The sequence below is a fragment of the Pinus tabuliformis genome, chromosome 2_2 (genome assembly GCF_031772625.1).
Source record: "Pinus tabuliformis cultivar Carrire ecotype Pingquan chromosome 2_2, CPIR1, whole genome shotgun sequence".
NCBI classification, from domain to species: domain Eukaryota; kingdom Viridiplantae; phylum Streptophyta; class Pinopsida; order Pinales; family Pinaceae; genus Pinus; species Pinus tabuliformis.
The window spans coordinates 29,496,547-29,517,707 of record NC_142300.1 but is presented as its reverse complement, the minus strand read 5'-3'; positions in this window follow the sequence as shown (position 1 = coordinate 29,517,707).

Below are 21,161 nucleotides of genomic sequence, written 5' to 3'. Positions count from 1 at the left end.
GCTGTAGGGTGATGTGCCCTTTTGATTTCCATTTGGCTGCAATCCATCCCTGCTGGGATTTCTCCGTGGGCTAGAAGCCAATAAATTTTCTAATTAACGCATGATATTTCATGAACTAGATTTGGGTGTTGATCCTTTGACTTGGTAATTCAATCTTTTGTCTTTCTGCTACAACAGGTTTACAGGTTGTAGAGATTTCCTTGAGAACCTCATCATTTCCTGCAGTAGCTATCTGCTTATTCTGGGCCATTGCCGTCACTTCCTATGGCCCTTTCTGTTTGCCTTGGTTAATCTGGTTTGCCTTCTTTGTCCTAATGGTAGTCTGATCCAATATAGATGCCCCTTCATTTCCATTCTAAGTCTGAGGCTCTATATAATCACTGGGGGGAGGCTCTAAGTCCCCCCCCGGAAGGTAATCCATGATGAATGTGCTATTCACTACCGTGTACTGTTGCCAGGGGTGCAGAAATGTTGTTGCAGATGCGCCGTGGTCAGAGCAGAACTGCCATTGCAGGGCTTGACAGAACCCTAATCCGCCATAGTCCGCTCACTCAAATCCCATCAAGAAAACATGACTTATATCTAGACTCACTAATATATATAATATTAGTAATAATAATATATATATTATATTAGTTATAATATATATTATTAATATATAGATATAATATTAGAATAATATTATAATATTAATATTATATTATAATCGTGGGCCATATTTAAGTTAACCATCGGATTTGAACCACTCCAAATATAATGTTACAACAAAACTTATGTATTTTGGGTCAAGAGGGGGTTGGAACCTTCGACCTCCGCCGACATAACTATAGCCTCCTCAGACGGCCCACAGGGTCGTGCTTTGTTTACTTTGTCACCTAAAACATATAAAAACTTGCTCTTTCATTTTCATTGTAGGTTGGTTTTTGTTAACTCCAATGTACATTTTGAATGCTTGTAGGGTAGAGTCATAAAAAATAGCTTTTGTTGTTCTCTTGAATTGAAATATAAGGAAAGATAATTACAGGGCATGTAAAGAAATATTTATTAGGTTTACTAAGATTGTTGATAGGGAGTATGCAAGTGAAATATGCTAGTTTAAATATCACACTGATCTTCTTAACTTTGTGTATTTTTATGTGCATTATAATTTTAAATGAAGAGTTCAGGTTGGATTTAAGAGGTATTATTAAACATTTTATCACAGCGAAATTGGTGGAGGATACACAAGCTAAAATCCAGTTAACATTATGGATATTAAGACCAATTTTATAAAGTATCAGTCTAAGAAATTCTTAGTCGACACTATCGAAAGCCTTGGTATTATCAATCTTCATTAGGCAAGCTTTAAGTCTTTTGACCTTAATAGAGTGTAAAACTTCCTGTGCTATAGCCACGGCATCTTGAATCTGACGCCCCTCAATAAAGCAAAACTATTCCAATGAAATATGATCTGATATGAGAGCTTTAAGTCTCACTGCAATAAGTTTAGAAATCAATTTGTAGACCCTGTTGCATAGGAATATAGGTCGAAAATCGAGAAATGATACCCGACTCTTCTTTTTGGGGACTAATGCTATGAAAGTAGCATTCATAGCACCCAAAACACATCCCTTAATCTGAGATTCTTCCACAACATTCATAAGATCCTATGACATCACATCAAAATAATGTATGTATTGCTCGACTCCCCAACTGTCCTGTCGAGGACTTTTTTCCTTGGCACAAGAAAGAAGAACATAATGCAATTCTTTAGTTGAAACAGGTCTTACGAGAATGACATTGCCAGATTCCTATAGCATCAAGGGAATTTGATTGATAAATTCCATTTGGTATCTAAAAACGAGAACTTTTTTAGAGAAAAGAGTTCTGAAATGAAGGAAAGCTTCCTGTTCAATATCTCATTGTGAGGTAAGGAAAGAACCTCCAACTCCACAATTGTTCCAGATTCCATCTACCTTGCGCCTCATAGATGCAAATTTGTGAAAGAATTTCGAATTTTGGTCACCAACTTCAACCCATAGCGCTTGACTTTTAAGTCTCCAAGCCAATTCCTGTGCCTTGTATATGTCTCTTTTTTGTGCTTCCAATTCCAAAATATGCATCTTACGCGCTTCAGAGTTGTACAGAGGATCATCCACATAAAAAAGAACCTGCAAAGAAGCTTCAATGAGATCAAGTTTATGAGAGTCAACAATTCTTTTACCCTTGATCCTTTTGCAAACCTCCCTCTTAAGACATTGAAGCTTATTGCATAGAAGATCCATAGGGCCGAGAGACGAATAATGGTCATTCTGAACCTTGTGTATGATATCAATGAAATCCTTGTGTGACAACCACGTATGGTCGAACTTAAAAGGATAAACCTTGCGACTCATGTCTTGAGTCCAGGTCAAAAGAATTAGAAGGTGGTCGGAGGTAAAAGAAGGATAAATCGAAGATTGGAGATCCATTAAGTGAGAGACCAACTGGTATTTAACGAAGAATCTATCCAATATCTTAGAGATATATTCAATCCGCGTCCATCCATTGCTCCACGTAGGCATAATATTACATGAAAGAATGTCTAAGAGGGACACACAAAAACTGAGATTTTTGAAAAAACTTTCCAAGGAATGAGATTTCACCTTATGAACCCAAACTTTGCTACTGTCAAGAGTTACATTAAAGTTGCCAACCACAATAATAGAAGGAAGATCCAATATACCAGATTCCAAGACCATGTCCAAGAAATTTTGCCTACCAAAGTATGGAGCATAACACTTGATGACACGTATACCAATAGGAGAACCCAGGGGTAACCTGAAAGTAAGATACATGGCTTCCAAGCCACAACTAAACCAAGAAATTAATATTAATATTAATTAATCTATATATTAATATTATAATATTATAATATATAATATTAATAATAATAATATATATATTATATTAATTGTAACATATATCTATAATTATAATATTAATATTATATTATAATCTTGGGCCAAACCATCGGATTTGAACCGCTCCAAATATAATGTTACAACAAAACTTATGTATTTTGGGTCAAGCGGGGGTTGGAACGTTCGACCTCGCCGACCTAACTATAGCCTCCTTAGACAGTCCATAGGGTCGTGCCTTGTTTAGTTTGTCACCTCGAACATATAAAAACTCACGCTTTCATTTTCACAGGGGGAAAATGGGTATTATAATATTATCAACCCTAAGAATGATAGTATAATTAAAATTAAGGATTTTGATTGTAGGTTGGTTTTTGTTAACTCCAATGTACTTTTTGAATGCTTGTAGGGAAGAGTCATAAAATATAGCTTTTGTTGTTGTCTTGAATTGAAATACAAGGAAAGATAATTACAGTGTGTAAAGAAATATTTATTAGGTTTACTAAAATTGTTGATAGGGAATATGCGAGTAGAATATGTTACACTGATCTTTTTAAATTTGTGTTTTTTTTAATGTGCATTAGAATTTTAAATGAAGAGTTTAGGTTGGATTTAAGAGGTATTATCTCAATTATTAAACATTTCGTATGAAACAAAAACGAATGCTTTTAAAGTGTATCTTTTCTTATTTAGCCCAATTCCATAGCGCTTGGATTTATTGCTTGAAACATGACTACAAAAATTGGTGATGAGATTGAGAAGAAAATTATGTAGACCATACCTCTAGGTAATTATATTGTTCCAATTAATAATGAGACTAAGAATTCTTTATATTCTACACATGTCATGTATTGGGTTTTTATTTCATATTGAATACAAACCAAACATGCTATGTTCTTGTTGTTACTGCATAAAATATGGGTGGAGTAATTTTAGAATTAAATATTATTATGTAGTTAAAATGAGATTGAAGAGAAAATACTATACTCATGAGAAGGGAATAATTGAGTTATTTTTTCATTCAAAATCATAATGTCTTCTTATATATATGAATCAACAGGAGAATCAAGAGGAGAAAGATGTATGCAACTTTTTTTTGTTTATTTATTGTAAAATCTAAATTACCTAATATATTATGTATTTATATGAAGTAAATGCTAATGAATACTGAACTATCATTATTAATGACAATTATAAGGGGTATCTAACTGGTCGGCTCTGGAACCCTTGGCGATGGTAGTAAAACCCTAGGTTACAATGAAGACCTGGTCCTATAACCTTGCGGCGAAACCTATGGTGTTTTCTAGGGGTTAATCACGCAGGTCTGACCACATTACTGATTAAAAATTTGGTTTGACCTCATGACCCATACTACGCTGTCTGCTGTAGCTGGGTTTCCACCCGTATTTTTGCGAACACCATTTCTACAGTTTTGTCTTACTCTCACCTGGTATTATAGAGTTCTGTATACTTTCGGTTAGCAATGGTTGAAGAGGACCTCGTGGACTACGAGGAGGACCCGATGCTCAAACAAGAGATCTGGACTCATCAAGCTAGACCTGACACTGGTCCTAGGCAGAAAAGAGCACATCGGGTGACAATTGCTCAACTGATGCCGCAACACATGCCCTCCACAAGAAAAAGACTCCCACCTGTTGTCAACATTGAAGACCTACCCAGTTTGGAATGCCCTCCACTCTCACCGGCTACCCTAAACCTGTTCGGCACTAGCATACAGGCCTCTCCCACCTTCGACTCTCCCCTGGCCCAATCTATGCATCCTTCCATGTCACTGAACTCACCTTCTTACTCTTTTGCTCCGGTTGGCCCTTCAAACCCCACGCACCCCGTTCAATATTTCACTCATCCTGGTTCCTGCAGTGTAAACCCTAATTCACCAATACGATCTAGATGTTTTAGCACGCCCATCCCAAACCCTAGACCTGCATTGTCTACTCCTCGTAGTACCTCGGAAGCGTGCAGAAGTTTACTAAGGGAGCACCCTATGGGTCGCGCACAGACAAGCCAAAAAAGGGCTAGTGCCTCAGAGCAGTGGACTCAGATATAAACCTGACCTTCGGTGAAGACGTACCTATGGGCGATGCAATGGACACGGCGAGGAAGGTTCTTGTTGGGCGAGTTCATGGCAGGAACTATTCGGTGGAGCACCTCCGTCAATGGACCATGGAAGTATGGGGCTCTCTGTTGAAGGAACTCCCTATTATTAGGGTTTTGGCTCGAGGTTGGTTTGCCCTCTGTTTTCACAGGGAGGAGTACATGGACTGGATTCTCTCTTGCTACTAGCATATTGAGTTAGCTCTTGTGCTACTCAAGAGATGGGATCCCCTATTTGATCTGGAGTGCGAACAGTTAGGAGCAGGACCTATTTGGGTTAGATTACCAGGATTACCCATGCAGTTCTGGACCCCCCAGGTATTCAAACGTATCGGTGACGCACTGGGGACTTACCTTGAGCACGATCAGTCCTATGAGAAAACCGGAATCATGACCATGGCAAGGATTCTGGTCCACCTTGATACCAGGGAGGGACTTGAAGAGAAAATCACATTACACAGGCGACATTTCTCTCGTAGACAACTCCTTGACTATGAAGGAGTCCCTTTCCATTGTAGAAGGTGCCACAAAGTGGGTCACCTGTACAAGGATTGTCCACTACTTTCATCGCCGGCATCAGAGACCTCTCGCAGGGTAAAACATCATCTCTCGAAAGAGTGGAACATGAGTGACCAGAAACAAGGACCTGCCCCACCATAGGCTATGGTATGGGTGACAAAGAAGGCAAAGAATCTACGAAAGACTCCTCCCTCACCACCTTGTACGCACTCCAAATCTGCTGCAGGATCGGCACCCCCTCCGGGTAATGAATCTATTCCCATAACCTCTATGTTTCTTTCAGATGTTATGTTTTCTTCATTGCATATACATGTGATCCCTCCTACCACCTCCCATTGCCCTATGCCCACCATCACTTGCACCATTATTCTCTCCCCCCCCCCCACCCCAACTTTCTCAACTACACCTACATCACTCTAGGATATTTCTACACCCCCCCCCCCCCCCCAACTTTCTCAACTACACCTACATCACTCCAGGATATTTCTACCCCCCCCCCCCCCCCCCCCCCAATTTTATTAACTACACCTACATCACTCCAAGATATTTTTACCCCCCCCCCCCCCCCATCATATACCTCCTCCCCCTCTGGGATGGGATCACATCCCTACAATCTTAGATCTAGACCCCGACACATTTCTCCTCAACATGGATTGGGCTCATCCCCCAGAAAATCTAACTCAAAGCCCACTAGAGGGCGCCCATCCAAGATAAAAAAAAGCCATCAGAACAACAGTGGCTGATGTTGTGCGAGGTCGACAATCCACCATTGAAAGGTCACTTAGAGCATCCGAACCCTCTTTCCCTGTTCCCCCATGATCTGGCTCTCCTACAACTACAGGGGACTAGCCAACCCTAATAAGAGATTGGCTCTGAAATGTCTATTGCACAACTCCAACTGTGACATCCTACTTCTCCAGGAAACTCTTGGTTCAACTGATATCATATCCAAAACCCTTCACTCCATCCTCCCAGGCTGGTATTTCCAAGGATTCAATGTGGTTGGAAGATCGGGGGGTCTCGCCATGGGAATAAACCCTGAAACAATCAAGCATATCTCATCCTGGGGCGGAATAGGCTTAATTGGCACAGATATTTTTGTGAGTGAATTGGGGATCTAGTTAATGGTGATTAACATATACGCTCCTAACCAGAATAGACTTTACTTTTGGCACTCCATGTTAGACCACCCTCTTGTCTTCGGTTCCACCATCATCAGAGGAGATTTAAACTTTTCAATGGGTATTGAGGAATCATGGGGCCACCACTCATAGATTGACCCCATTTCGGACCAGATGAGCACACTGCTGGAGACCTATAAACTCATTGATGTACCCATGAACAAGAAAATGCCCACTTGGCATAACAAAAGGACTGGTGAGGTTGCCCTGGGTCGGAGACTGGATCGCTTCCTGATACATGAAGACCTCCTCCATTCCCTTACCCTTTACCGCAATGGGTGGGCACTGGGGGACTATCTGATCATTCTCCCATATATCTACAAATCTCTGGCCCTTCAAAAAAGCCTCGTGCCCCCTTTAAATTCAATTCTAGATACCTAAAAGACCCTGAATACATCAAACTGGTATCAGATTTTTGGATGGCACAACCCCCTCTCAGGGAGGAGAGTGTGGCAGCTGATTTTTGTAGGTGCCTAAACGAACTCAGGACTCTCACTATGGAATGGTCAAAAAAGAAAAAATGAGAGATGAATAGACCCTGAAGAACATAGAAGTGTAGATTGCCTACCTCACGAATGAAAAGGGGCTTTGTTACCTATCAAATGATTCAAAGCTCCAACTGGTGAATCTGGAAACACAAAAGGAAAATATCCTACTTGAAAAGGAAGAACTGTGGAGGCTAAGAAGTAGAGCTATATGGCTCCATGCTGGCGATGGAAACACAAAGTTTTTTCACAATTTCGCCAATGGTAGGAAGGCCTCTAACACCATTTGGCAGTTGCCTTGTGAACAAGATGGCTAGGCCTCCACCCATCCTCAATTAGCCAGGCTGGGGATTTCTCATTTCAAAAATCAGTTCACAGCACCGGCAGCCATCACCCTCTCGGATATCATTAATCTAGCCGGGCACTTCCCAAGTTTTGTTAATCCAGATGAATCTGAAGACCTACTTCAACCTGTCACTTTGGGGGGACTGGAGGGCACCCTTAAATGGTTCAAGAAGGATAAAAATCCTGATCTGGATGGCTGGCCAGTAGAATTATCACTGCATTTCTTGACCTCCTGGGACAGGACCTACTAGCGGTCATTGAAGAAACTAGGACTACTCGGCACATCCATCCTCCCCTAAATTTCACCTACTTGGCTCTGATCCCTAAATCCGACTCACCTGCCTCTTTCAATGACTTCTGTCCTATCTCTCTTTGCAACTGCCTGTACAAAATTATTTCCAAAATCATCGCCAATCGTATAAATCCCATCTTATCCAATGACATCTCCCAGGAGCAATTTGCTTTCCTCCGCCATAGACATATCCAGGATACTATTGGTTCTGCCCAGGAAGTCCTACACTCCATAAAACTCAAGAATCTCAAGGGACTGACTCTCAAAATTGACCTATCAAAAGCATTCGACAAAGTCAGCTGGTTATACATTAGAATGATCATCACTCATTTGGGTTTTCCTCTAGCTCTCACCAACTGGATAATGGGATGCATCTCCTCTATATCTTTTTCCATACTCATAAATGGGTCAGCCACTCCCTCCTTTCATATTGACAAAGGCATAAGGCAAGGATGCCCTCTATCCCCGTTACTTTTCCTCCTAGTCATGGAAGGACTGAGCAGGTTGATTGACACTGAAAAAAGAAGGGGGGGACTCAGAGGACTAAAAATTATGGATCACTTCAATCTGACCCATGTCCTCTTTGTGGATGACATTTTAATTTTCTTGAGTGGTTGTGTTCTGGACACCACATCCATGAATGAGATTCTAAATCTCTTCTGCAGAGCAACGGGAATGGAAATCAATCGGGAAAAATCCACCATCTCATTATCTGATTGTACTCAGCAGGAAATTCAACTCTCACTACAAAAATTTCCATTTCAAGTCACTGAATTGAAGGAGGGGCTAAAGTATCTTGGCTTCAGGCTTAAACCTGATGGATACAAAATTGCTGACTGGACCTGGCTCATCACCAAAGTGGAGAAAAGAATAAATTGTTGGTGTTACAGATTCCTATCTAGGGTTGGAAGATTAATTCTTATCAAATCAGTCCTAGAAGCCACCCCAGTATTTTGGATGTCACTGGCCTGGATCCCAAGAGGGATACTCCACAGAATTCAACAAGCCTGCTGTCAATTTCTTTGGAAGGGAAGAAAGGAAGGAAAACCATTTTCCTGGGTCAAATGGATCAGAATAGCCACCCCAAAAAAATGGGGAGGATGGGGTCTCAAACAACTTCCTGCTTTTGCACAAGCCTTAGCTGCAAAACAGGGTTGGCTATTACTAAAGAAAAAATGCCTCTAGTCGGAGGTAATCCTCCACAAATACATTTGGCCTTCAACTATCATTGCCTAGATAAGGAGACCATCATGGAATAGAAAGGGCATCTCGGCGATCTGGAGAGCCATTCTAAATACTCTCCCCATTATCAAGGATGGACTATTATGGAAAATTGGAAATGGAGCCTCTGTTCGTATTAGGATTGATCCCTGGACCGGAAGTGGGAATTCTCACCATATTCCACTCGAGCTCATAAATCACCTAAATAACAGAGGCATAGAGTATATAGAACAGCTCGGAGACCAACAGAACACCACTTTTCTCACTCAAGCTTGGCTGTCTGGACAAAACTGGAACATTCCCATTGAATGGAACAGGTCATGGCTAAACTACATACAGGCACTCACAGAATCACATGTCAGACTAAAAAATGAAGAAGATGTACTCATTTGGGTTCACTCCAAAATGGGCCATTATTCTTCCAAGCAAGGCTACGACATTATAATTGCTAAGTCCAAATGGGAGGCCACAAGTAGTTGGTGGAAATCCATTTGGAAATTAAAATCCCCCTTGCGCACAAGACTGCTAATGTGGAGTATACTTGAAAATAAGATCCCCACTGGATCCTATTTAAAAAATAGGACTTTCATGGGTCCTACCTGGTGTGTACTATGCCACCAGGAGGAGGAATCGACTCAGCATCTCTTCCTCTCTTGCCCGATCACTACAAACATATGGATACAAGTTCTCACAACTCTAAATCTGAACATGAGATGGCATGGAGCTGATATTATATCTGCATGGGACAGTTGGTGGGGTACTGCAGCTGAAAGAATAAGAAATTTACCCCTCGTAGTCTCATGGCACATCTAGCTCAAGCGAAACCTTATAATATTTGAAGACAAGCCGGTGAACTAGAACATGGTCTCTCTGAAAATCTGCTCAGCCTTAGAAGAAATACCTGTAGAGGAAAGTCAAAACAGACCCAGGAATATTAGACAAGAGTAGATAGACAAATCAATCCCTTGGGCCTATTTCAATGGTGCTGCTCAGCCGCATGGTTGTGGGGGTCGCATCAGCTTTCACCTCACAAAAACTCACTCTTTTCAGATTAGTATGGGTTTAGGCCATGGTACAAATAATCATGCTGAACTGATATCACTCCATCACCTGATTTACTTTTCCATCCTTCAACATTGCAGAAAAATACAAGTATTTGGGGACTCAAAGATTGTGATTGATTGGTTTAACAACTAAGCTGTTTGTAATGCATACTCTCTAAGATCTATTATGGATGAAATTGTTTTTTTCAAAACATATTTTGATTAGATTTCTTGCTCTCACATCTACAGGGTATGAAATGAAAATGAAGACAAGCTATCAAAAGAAGTGACGCATCGCCTTCTAGGAGAGTGGATGATCGCAGAACATACACCTGAAGGAACTTTTCGCTACTTTCACAGGCCACACAATGACAGGTTTCTACAGAGGAGGAACAACCCTTGAATATTTCAGCATTTTTGTTTAAATTTTGTCCAAAAACAGTATAAATTTCGAGCTGATGTATATATTTATAGACTACAGTAATTCACCCGCGAGGGTGCTTTTTTTATTTCTATTTTTGGTCATGGACTAGCATAGCACACACCTCGGGGTCTTATTGTAAATACTAAGTTATGACAGAGGAATGACAACCTCGGTACAACATATGCCAATGGGAATCTACAGCATGTAATTTCACCCAAATGAAATTATGAATTTTCTTTCAGGGAAAAAAAACAATTATAACATTCTTTCTCAATTTTCTTTCTATAAAATAAACCAAACTTATCTCTAAATTTGATAAACTTATCTTGACCAAGTGGCTTGGTCAAACTATATGCACTCTTGTGCAATATTGAATTTAAACCTCTTCATTTACTACAAGTTTTCTAATGAAATGACAATGAACATGAATGTGTTAGGTGCACTCATGAAACACTAGATTATTTTCTAGTTTTATAACACCTTGATTGTGACATAAAAAGAATTTTTGGCTTGGTTTGTTCAAGCATCATGTCTCCAAGCATTAGTTTAAACCAAGTTGTTTCACATGTTCCATTTATTGTTTCCCTATGTTTTGCATCTATAGAATAAAGTGAAACCACATGTTTCCCACTAACCCATGAAATTGCATATGCTCAAGACTTAACTCATATGTAATTATTGATTTTCACTTGTTCATTGATCCCACACGATTGAAATCTGTATAACCAGTTAAGTGAAATTCATTGATTTCGGGATATAATAATCCAAAACCTATTATACTTTTTACATATTTGAAAACACCTATTACTCCTATCCATTGTTCTACTTCAAGCTCTGTTAGAAACATGTATATTTAGTTGATTTCAAAACTAAGACAAGTCCAAATCATTGTGAGATAAATTAAACTTCCCACAAGATGCATGTAATTTGATTCATTTATTGATTTTGAGTCTACTTTAGCTAAAATATTCTCTCTTTCTCCATATGTGTAAATATATTTTTACAATCAACAATCTTGTATTTTTCTAATATGATTTTTACATGCTTAGTATGTGAATTAAAAACACATTTGTTACTATGCCAAACTTCAACATCCATGCAATATTTTAGGAAGCCTAAATTTGTAATATCTTTTTTTTTGGTAGGTAAGCACCTATGGAGGATTTGAATCGGTGACATATCACAAGGAGTGCCTTAACAGTGCACCCATTTACCCTCAGTCCAAAGCCCCGTGGGCTAAAGGTGAGCGGGCTTGGCCCAGGCAAGTCACTCCTCGTGACTAGTCAACACCCTCACTCAGGTTTGAGCACAATACCTCACCGTATTTACGAGTCTGACTTTACCAACCAATTGCCTCCGCTGACCTTGCCTAAATCTGTAATATCAAAATTTTATCGTGATTCCAATTTTATCTTGGTAATGGTTCTTTTATGATTTCATATACATTATCGCTAATATATATGTGCACTATCCTCACTTTTGATGTGGAGTTTTGAATCATAAAATCTTATTCTAAATCTATTATCCTACTAATATTTGTCATTTTTTTTTATGTACCAAGCTCTTGGTGCCTATTTGAGGCCATAAAGAGCCTTGACTAATCCACACCCTATATGTTTCCTTCCACGAACATGGAACCTTAAGGTTGACACATCTAAACCTCTTGCACCAAAAACTCATTGAGGAAAGTGTTAGAATATAACACCTACCTCGGTAATAATGTCAAATTAGTGATTTAGGATAAAAATAGGCCTTTTGGTTATTATTTTCTTTTAGAGTTTTAGGAAACTATCACCTACCAAACTCTATATAATATAGGTGAATATTGTTGTAACCATTTGAATTATTTTGATAATAAAATATTTTGTTTGGCATGTGCATCTATTATATCTAGAGTTTCATCAATAAGTGGGATCTAGTTCATTCTATAATATAGTATCATAATAAGTAAACATTATGACCTTAGATACAATTCAAAGGTAGATTTCATTAGAGTAGACAATTTCTTAAGAGTTTTCATGTTCACATTTACAAGAGCTAGAGTCCTTATAGGTATAAGCCACCATCATTTCACATTAAAGAAGAGCCACCAAGGAACACTTGCCAAGGTTCTACATGGTATTTAGGAATTTGATTAGAGGATCTTCCATTTCATATTATTAAGTATTATGTTGACACTATATAAAGGTTCCATAGAAAATTTTTGATTTGAGAGTTTAGTGGTCGAGCTAGTGTATGTATGTGCTAGCTCAAAGAAAATGGTCATAGGCTAAGTGATTGTTGGTAAGGCATGAATTTACACCAGTATGGCTGTTGTTGGGATCCATGTCATATTCTATTTTTTAATCTCGGATCATGCTATTCTTGTCAGTTCTTACATCCTCACCCTCCCAACTACCTTAGTCAGATATCTAGCATTATAGTGAACTACAAGAATGTTGTTGATATGTTGTACTTTTTATACAGTTGGAATGATTGAGTGATTCCACCATTTTTACACACCCTGTACAGAGTCATGATCATCTTTTTCTATTGGTTTCTTGAATCTCACTAGTGCTATCATTATGGGATATTGAAAGTTACAAGGTCTCTATGAATTTATAGTTTAGTGGGCTAGGATCTTCTTTCCATATTTGAATCTTAGCTATGAAGGTTCTTTAAGAAATTTCTTATTTGACAGTGGAGTAGTTGAGCTAGTGTGCATGATGTGGCTCAAAGAATATGGACATATACTAAGTGATAGATACTAAAACATCTTAAGTGGTGAAAAGGCTCAAAGAATATGGTCATATACTAAGTGATAGCTGCTAAAACATCTTAAGTGGAATTTGCACCAGTTCGAAAGGTGTGAGATTCATGGCATATGTTATTTTTTATCTTAAATAAAGTTGTACCATGTTTGGGTTGCATTGACACAAGTTGCTTACTTCATAGCCCATCTCACAGTAGGTTTCAATAGTTTATACACATGGTTAGGAGGAAAATAGCTACTATATAATAAATTCAGATGAACATACTTTCATATTGTTAAGTATTCTAGTATATTTCTCTTTTAATCATTATCCGATCAAACTAACTGCCAAAAGGGGTGTATTGCTGGTAAAATGAGGAGATAATTTTCATTTTTCTTCATTCATATGCACCTTGTACATATTTCATTTATTTGAAGTGAACTTTCTCAAGAATACTTTTGTTTTTTCTTCCACACATTTGTAAAAATTTGAAAATGTCATGTGGTAATGTCTCAATGAGATGTCTAATTTCAATTTTATTCATATAATAAAATAAAGATAATTGGAATAAAGAAGTCATTTTAAGTTGAAAGTTATAACTGTTAATAACTTCACTTATATTATGCAAACCCCAAGAAAGAGGACTAGCTTGGAGATGTTGTGGATTGTGGCAGTAGGATAACACATCATGTACTAGGATTTTATTTATTTGTTGAGGCTTCCAAGTATAGCTCAATATATTTGCAGGGAAGACTAGATGCATTTATAAGCAAATTGCAACAAATTTTTCTATCACCTTAAAAGTCTTATGTTGTAGTTGTTAACTTGATTGAAGTTCAATAGGTTGTGAACTTTCTTTTTCTAGTTTTGTATGTGTTGCCTCTAAGATATAGGTTGCATGTGTATAATTATCTTTCTCTTTATTTTTCTGGGTTCATTTTTCATGTGGTATGAGTTCATTCAATACATCTTATTCCTTTCTATTACAAAAGTTACATGGTGTTGCTTGACTATCCAAGAAGGTAGTGCCCTAGTATACCCAACTAAACCATTTTATAGCTTTCAAGAACTTTATATTTGTTGTCTTCTTGTTTAAATCATACAAGTGAAAAGTATATAGTACTAATTGTTCAACCTCCTTAGTAACAAGTTTAAGACGATCTTATATTACACTCTCAAGACTTAGCAAATGCAAAGCATGCTATTTCATAGAGTCATTTTTATTTTCCTCTTCAACATTTGAGTGGTGTTTGATGACAATATAAGTTGCAAAGTCCATTGTATTTATTTTTGTTGGGTATGTCTGTTCTAGGTGAGATGGATGCTAAAGAATTTCAAAACTAAAAAGTTGGAATGATAACAAAGAAATTAGAGAATGATCCATCTAATTGTGGAAAAATATTATTGTTTATTGATGACCCATTTTTATCCATACTTATTAGTTGTCTAACTTGTGAGGTTATATAGATTAAAATGCAATTTTAAAGCTAATTTCTACTTTAGTGGAAGATAATCTATAAGTCCTTAACAATAAGATGATTTTATCCAAGAGACTAAAATTCTTCCTTTAAAATATTACTAGAGCTTTTGTATAGCTTTCTAGGAGCCTCTTAACTAAGTAATGCCATAAATGTACTAAATTACTACATATTACAATGGTGAATATTCTTCACAATGATAATGGCATGGTCTAATAAGCCATAAAGGATATTGTGTCAATTGTATTCCTAGATAAAATGTCTACATTAGTCTAGTGCATATCCCAAGGCTAGATACACATTGGTCATATGGGTATTGTTCAAATAAATTTAGAATTAATGGCTTGTAATATGAAGCATTTTCTCTTCGATTATTTAAATTATTAAATTTGAATATAATATGGGTTAAATTTTTTCAAATAATATGGGTACCCTTCTAACTATGCAAGTTTGGCTTTTTAGAATAAAAAGCCATATCCAAAAGTAGTTATTCTTGATTTATTAATTAATTTTGTCTATAAAATTGAAAGTTTGATAGTTCACATGATTCCAAAGACACTCATTAGACATCCCTGTCCAATTCTTAACATCTTATTCTAGGAATTTACCGCAAGAATATTTTGTGTCAACTGCCATATGATTTTAGAGTCTTAGATCTATACTTGACAAAGCATACCATAGGTAGATTAACTTATATCTAAGATGCTGAAAGTGGTTTTTATTTAAAACATGCTAATAAAGAAATATTAAGGAGCATCTTAGGAACTATGGGAATTTGTTTTATGGTTATGATGACATGCAAATAAGAAAGCTAGGAACAAAATTTATCTTCAATTTCTTTCTAACACAAGATGTTATTTATGTTTAGAATCAAACCTACCTTGTATATTACATTCTATTGATCAAGTATTTCTTTGAAATGTAAAAACTTGAATTAGATGAACTAAGTAAATCAATTAACTAGTATATAAAAATATATGATATTGATTGATATAATTCATTTCTAGACACAAATTGTTCCAAGTCTCATAGGCTAAACATTTATGTATGGGGTTGCAACCCTAGGTATATGCAACATAGTCAACAAAGTGAGCTAATGTTATGGATAATGTCTTAGCGATGAAAGTTCTACCAATAATTATGCTAAAAGCGTGTGCCTATCAAGTGAATATTCCATTAGCTTCATCAGTTATTTAATGTATGGCATTCTAAGTGACAGAAAATTTTGATGTTTTGTCTATTACTTGGAGCATGGAAATACACATTATTTCTTCCTAAGCAATAATATACTCGTTCCTTCACATGCTTCATGCCCTTATAGATTGTACAATTTGATCCAACATTGTAGTGCACAATACCACTCCTCACCCTTGATGGGTGAGCAATCAATCACCTTCCCTCACCATATGAATAGTGAGGGACCCCTATGAAGAAGCAAGGGCCCTCACCATATGAATAGTGAGTGACCCCTATGAAGAAGTAAGGGCCCTCACCATATGAATAGTGAGTGACTCTGTCCCTCTCCTGGACAGTCGAGTGTGCTTACGCACCCTCACCATATGAATAGTGAGTGACTCTGTCCCTTGTCCCCGGTTCAGACACTGCTTAATCCGTTGGTTTTGGAACTACATATGGATATGAAACCGGATATGTCATACAAATTTTATATTATTTATTTCTCAAGTATTGAATAACTATTAACATTGATTTGTTTATCCTTTCACAATGGTGATGACCAAGACATCTGTTTTCATATCAAACTGTAGAGATTGTTTAAATGCTCATTGAAATTATGGGCAGAATTATTGTGCTATATAACAGGGTTTTATAGCTACACACTCAAAGTGCAGAATTATTTCAATAAGTATCTTTCATCATTAATGAAATTATTTATTTATTTTGCATATTATTGTTAGCACTTCCAATCGTGTATTTTTGTAAAAGGTATATCTATTTTTGACCTATTCACATGGAATTCATGATTGTGATTATCTTTATTATGATGGTGATTATGTTTTGGAATTAGAAATAAATCTTATAGTTTTCTAATTTAGAGAATATAAAAATTAAATTGGGTGTGTTTGCAAAAACTTTTTTGTAATAAAAAATGGATCAGAAAGGTGAGTATTAATGTAGAATAAAATTCCAACATGGTGGTGCATTGTTGGTTTGTGTATCTCATAATTTATTTGATAAATAAATAAGTTATTTTTTATTAAGATAAAAATAGGTACTATATGATTATATACTTTATAAAGATTATCCTATTGTGTGAAGCATTATTTTTACAAAGATTGTCATAACTCCTCACAATATTCTTTAAAGAGTACTAACTCAATGGAAGAGAACTCCCCTTATAGTCACTCTATTGGTGGTTAGATTCCACTTTTCCCTACCATGAGTTAATCAATCATATTGCATTTTATTTTACTTGCCAATATTTAGTGTCTTTAAGTATAATTTTTATTGTGTCTAAGGAGAAAATAATAATGATTAAGAACATATGATCTCTATAAATACAATGTCTTTAATCCCAACTATTGTCTCTCAAGAGAAGAAACTGAAATTGTAGACTCTTGTGTTATATATAGTGGTTATAGAGATAATTTTTTAAAACAAGAAATTGAGACACTTAGTTAAATACAATATTTAAGAAAATACATAAGTTTTTGGTCTCAAGTTACCCAAGAGTTGTCTCAAATATTGTCTCAAAACATCCCTCTATCGTAGTGGTTCATATTTAAATAATTAATCTTAATAAAAGAAAAAATGAATAACCAAATATGAACATATTTCACTAAATCATTAGTGACTAATACAAAAGGTCAACATAATAAACTTGTAATATATGAATTCAGTTTAGTTAACCTGGAAATTTAATTTCTTTTGATAGTTATTTATTTACAATTGGCTTTTTTAAATATCATCTTTCTATATTAAATTGTAGAATAACTCTTGAATTTCAATGCAATTTATTTTAATAATCATTATACTATAATAAATCTTCATATTAAAATAGAAAACAATGACCTAGTTTAATGAAATAATATTTTGTGGAGAAGAAAAATATATATACAATTCTAAATAAAAAGAAAAAATAGGCATATTAATCTTTTAATTTCAATAAATTAAATTCCAAAAACAAGAAAGTGCACATGGTTAACCCCATGAGATGGAGTAAGTCTAGGAGATCCAATCAACCTTGGGATATCAATAAATTCTTAACAGAATTCAAACAAATTTAACAAGAAAATATAAAACTAAAATATAGAATAGTTAAATTGCCCCAAAAAAAAAATGACATCAATAAATTCTTCATAGAATTTAAACAAATTTAACAAAAAAATGTATTTAGAAAACTTTAAAATATAGAATAGTTAAATTGCAATAAAAGGGAAATTTTTGCATAAACTCACATGAATCTAATTTATTATTAATTTATCCAATTTAATAAATTTAATCTACAATCTTAAATTCAAATTAATGAAAATAAATAATTATATAAACATGATTATATGATGATGATGATGGTTAACGTCCCCTGAGACCAAACATTGGTCTATCGGACCTAAAGAAACAAATTATTTATTTTGATTTAAGATTTTATTCCTATGCTCAAAAAGCTTGGAGAGAAGCCTTCCGAGCTCACTATAATTTGGACATTGTAAAAGGCTAGGAAGGTCAGTATTGTAACAAAGATTGTGAAACTGAGATCTAATGTGGTTGTACGTGGGGCACTCTAGGAGGAAGTGGTTTTCATCCTCGATGTTCCTATTCTCACATATATGGCAGATCCTTTCCATCCATGGCGTTTTAGGAAATGCCCAACGACCTGTTTCACTATGGAGCTCATGAGAATTCATTCTAATCTTTGCTATATTAATTTTCTTCTTTGAGCTAGTTAAAATAGAGAGATACTTTTGATCTTCTAGGGTGGGTTTGATGACCTTCCTATAATAACTTAATTTTCTTTTAGCCGCTAAATCTTTCTCACACCACATTTTTTCTTTGAACTTAGAAATAACAATATCTTTAATGTTATTTATGTCTTGCAATGCATCATTCTCATTGATCTCCCAATAGTTTAACCAGGCCCTTGTGTCTTTATGCCACCCCCGATTGAGCCTTAGGTGGTTTTGGCTGGAATTTAAAGCTATCTTATGAAGTCTATGATCATCTATGTTATTGAGTTTGTGCTTGTACAACAGAAACCTAATCATAGCTAGGCTCTCAATAGGGGAAAGACCTGCTTCTATAAGGAGAATAGGATAGGGTGTATTGCTTTTAATTTTCAGGTTATAAGTTATAAAACGCTTCTGGATTTGCTCAATATTTCTCCATGATTCTCTGGAGATGCTGCAACCCCAAACCTCACAGCCATATAAGATAACAGGAGTGACTAAAGTTTCAAAGAGGAACTTCTTTTTATCCCACATTACGAGGTTCACTCTTTTACAATTATTTTCAAGACCAAAATAAGCTTTCCACCCCCCATTAATCCTTTTCTCAATGCTATAGTTCCAGTTGAGCTTGTGATGAATATCAATTCCTAGGTACTTGTAAGAATACACTTCCTCCAAGTTATTATTGTCATACATAAAATTAGCGTAAGTGTCCTTCTTGGATTTGATAATCATAACTTTTGTTTTGTCAGTGTTAATAGTCATGCCCATGGTAGAGCAGAAATCCTTAAGAAGCCTGAGTTGCTTATCAAGATCAGATGGGCACCTTGCCAAAAGAACAATATCGTCAGCATAGAGAAGAAGGATGACGAGTATCCCAGCTAAGATCGTGCCATCACATCTTGCTTCCTCTAAATAGCCTTCAAGCTTATCGATGTAAATTCCAAATAGGGTAGGGGAGAGGGGGCAACCTTGTTTAACTCCGATGTTACACTTAATATCTTTCGACCACCCCTCATTGCTCTTTAGCTTGGCAATTACATTCTCGTATAACCTTATAGTAGCAGCTCTTAACTCGAGAGGAACCTTTAGCTCTTCTAATCTATTCCAAAGGTTGTATCTAGGAACCGTATCGAAAGCCTTTCTAAATTCCACAAAGCAACAAAATAAATTGGATTTATCATTACGACATTCCTCCGCAATGATCCTAAGCGTAATGAGGTGGTCTGTTGTTGAGTGATGCCTTCTGAAACCTGCTTGGCCTTTAGCCCGCTTACCTTTCCTTTCAAGCCATATGCTTAACTTCTTTTCGAAAATACTACCATGTAACTTGGCTAAGAGAGGGCTTATCATAGTTGTCCGATAATTAGAGGGGTTATTTGTATCCCCACTTTTAAAAATAGGGATAATGAGGCTGGCAGTCTAAGGTTTAGGGAACCCTTGCTTGACTGCTTGATTGAAAAGCTTGTGAATGTGGGGGATGAGGACAGGACCTCCAATTTGTAAGATTTCTACCTGGTAACCTTCAATGTCCTTAGCTTTCCCATTAGCGAGGCGATTAACCCCAAACTTAATGTCTTCTAAAGAGAAAACTTCTTTCGTTGTAAGTAGGGTTTCCAGATTATCCATGACATTTGGAGATTCATAAAGCTTTTTAAGATAGGAATTCCAATCGTGAAGAACAATTTTATTATTATCTTTAGTCTTCCTAGTCAGAATCTGCCTCCAAAATTTCTTAGGAGCTACCTTAGAGAGGTGTAAGAGATTCTCCTGTCTTTGACGAATGTACTGCCTCTTTTTCCTTTTTATTTAGGACTTTGCATATTTTTATCTTGTCCATTTTAAGAGATTCATCAACAGCTTCCTTAATTGCTCTTCTCGCACTTTTACAATCTTTGTCATACCATGGATTGGTTTTGCTATTTCTTTTATTATTTGAAACTTCAATTGAGAACTTGTTAATAGAATATGAGAGGGTTGTAGTAAAATTATGATAGAGGTCTTCTATGTTGTCTATACTAGATAAAGGAAGCAAATTAGTTTTTAATTCATTTAGAAAGAGATCATTTTTATTTCTATCAAATATTAAGTTCTTTTGGCTGTAAGTATTATTTTATGTGGGAACTCTATGCATGACAAAATTGAGAGTTATAAGTAAAGGCCTATGATCAGAGTCAGGTTCGTGGTCGTTTAAGACGTCAAAATTTATTATTTCATTGTATAATGGGAGATCGGAAATAAAGTAGTCTACCATGCTGCTACCATGCTGCTACCAAGTCCATGGATGCAGGTCATCTTGAATTGGGCCACTTCTTTAGACCGTTGCAAATTATGAAATCCGAGCACTACAAAGCTTGATTAGCTCCGACCCAAACAAATATAGCAAGATATTCAATTTAATTATGAATTTTTTGGCATCAATCTAATGAGTTATTTTTATGTTTTGATTTATTTTTTTCCAAATATTATTACATACATGTATACCTCTATTCTAGTTTAATTTCTTTGTATATATTTTTTTTCATTTTGATTTCTTTTTAATCAT